We start from the raw sequence: 2,289 nt of genomic DNA, 5'->3' as shown, positions 1-2,289 counted from the left end.
ACTGATGACCCCTAAGATACTTCATTAGTTTAGTTTTTTCCAAACCACTACTGATGACCTTTAAGATACTTCATTAGTTGACTAGTTTTCCTAACCCCGTACTGATGACCCCTAAGATACTTCATTAGTTTAGTTTTTTCCAAACCACTACTGATGACCTTTAAGATACTTCATTAGTTGACTAGTTTTCCTAACCCCGTACTGATGACCCCTAAGATACTTCATTAGTTGACTAGTCGATTCCCAACCCCAATTCTTCTTGGCCACTCACTTTGTGTGGCACCTTATCCAAGCTTTTTGAAGATTTTACGAAGAAAATACTACCCTTCAATAAGTTAATTTTGGTTCTCTTTTATTATATCAGATGTTAGTAAATTATTTTATAAAGATTCTTTTATCATATTTTTCCAAGCTGGGTGCTCATTGTTAAGTTATTTCCTGATACAACAAATATGCATTATTTATCAATAATCTAGAAAACAATTAAATACTGTTATTGTTATAAATACTAAGATTCTTTCAACTGTAAACAACTGACAATACCTTTGGTATTATTCTATACTGGTGACAGATAATTTACCCTAAAAGTTAAATGATAAAACTTTTGAAAAATGCAAATTTATGTCCACAGATTAATCTTTGTATTACCTTCAGTATTTCTTTCAGGCTTCCCAGTCCTTTTTCATACAAGGATAAAATTCCTAAACTCCAAAGATTAATGATTTTGTACAAATATACTTGTCCTTGGTATATTAGGAAATTAGGGAGTATTCATTAGCAACCCATATAACTTGCAGGTTCTTCTGCACCTTTGAAACACAATAAGGAGATGCTAAAATGACCAAAGAACAGTTTCAAGTTATATTTTCAGCACTACTGGCACAAAATCTAGTAACCTGAAGTAAGTTAGTTTGAACTTAACTTTTATTACACTTAGAAGTTAGAGTTAGAAATAAAAGTTGTGCTGTAATTTGTCCTTTTGTTTTTAACTTTATTCTTTTCTCACTCTAGACTAGTGTAGTGTAATATTAGGCCATAAACAAATAATTGTAATTTACTAAATTATAGCTACAAAATTCACATAAATATATATGACTATTATTTCCAAATGAACAAAATAATATTAGTAATAGGCCCAGTATACTATTAATATTATTAACCTAAATCTGCCGATTACTAGGGTTAGGCCTACTATTGATTTTCCCAGTTAAGCTTTGACAAATAATAATTGCGAGAAAATTATTACACCCACAACATACATAATGTTATTGAGAAATTATTTTAAACAAACAATTAAGTTAAGACTCAAGCTTCACAATACTACTAATACTATAAAAAGTATAATATAAATAACTATAAGTATAATTCATAAATTATCAAAATTACCACAGTTTGGAAACTTTAGTTTGATACTCCTTCATTTTTGTTTTGTTTCTCTCTTTAGTGTCAATACTGAAATAGCTACAGTCAGATAAGAAAATTTTGCGAGAAACGTTGTTTATTTATTTTTTAACTCACGATGGCCTACAAAAAAGAATTGATATGAAAATAAATACAATTTGGTAAATTTGTTGCTTTAACAGAATAGAAAATCTTAAAATTCTGTGATACTAAGGTAAAATAATATCACACACGAAAGAAGTATTGATCGAAAAGATGAGATTGTTCTATTAATATTATCAGCCTTATTACTACTAGTATTAGGTAATAAAATTGTTTGTGATAGTTATTATAATATTTCAAAATAACTTCCCTAACACCAAGTAAAAACAGGGGATGCTTAATGACTTACCAAGTTGTTGATTTCTAATCGAGTTGCCGATTAAGAATAGCGTTGAAATACGTACAAATATAATTTCATTTTGCTTTTAAGGCTTTTTTTTGCTGTAATGGCTTATCCTTCATGCCCTGATGTAGATTCCGATGTGTGACCACTTGGCATAGTAGAATCCCCCCCCCATTTTTCAATGCTAAAAGTTTGTCTTAAATTTGATCGTCGATAGGTTTATGTGGAAACAATATTTTATGGTACCAAGATAACAGAATATAAACATTAATGTCTAAAATATTTTATTAGATTTATCTAAATATTAGGTCGTAAAGAAATTAATGTCGCTGTTGCGTCAGCGAGGTCACGTGACTAGTGTCACGCCCCCTGCTTCCTGGAAATATCTTGTACCTTCGTGAATTGTCGGGAGATTACTAGATAGAGGGTAGACTGGTATATATAAGATGGTCACGGCGCGACGTGACAATGTGTGTGTAGGGAGTGAGTAACTGATCTGCAGT

The 2,289-nt window shown here is 30.8% G+C and overlaps 1 protein-coding gene across 5 annotated transcripts in view; it reads right to left on the bottom strand.

Annotated features, from left to right (window-relative positions):
* Positions 1 to 1,888, bottom strand: part of LOC106468452 — a 15,452-nt gene extending 13,564 nt beyond the window's left edge. For 2 of the 5 annotated variants that reach the window (XR_002612649.1, XR_002612652.1), the window contains exons 1-2: positions 1,387 to 1,472; positions 649 to 832 (exon numbers count right to left, since the gene is read on the bottom strand). The gene's annotated coding sequence lies outside the window, so the exon portion shown is untranslated. Of the gene's footprint in view, positions 1 to 648; positions 833 to 1,386; positions 1,473 to 1,792 lie in introns of those variants that run through there. The other 3 variants (XR_002612650.1, XR_002612651.1, XM_013928878.2) reach the window with 3 other exon arrangements.
* Between the last annotated feature and the right edge of the window lie 401 nt (positions 1,889 to 2,289).

The sequence above is a fragment of the Limulus polyphemus genome, unplaced genomic scaffold (assembly GCF_000517525.1).
Source record: "Limulus polyphemus unplaced genomic scaffold, Limulus_polyphemus-2.1.2 Scaffold3012, whole genome shotgun sequence".
NCBI classification, from domain to species: domain Eukaryota; kingdom Metazoa; phylum Arthropoda; class Merostomata; order Xiphosura; family Limulidae; genus Limulus; species Limulus polyphemus.
The sequence above is the reverse complement of the archived record's forward strand: the minus strand, read 5'-3'. Positions and strand labels throughout refer to the sequence as shown.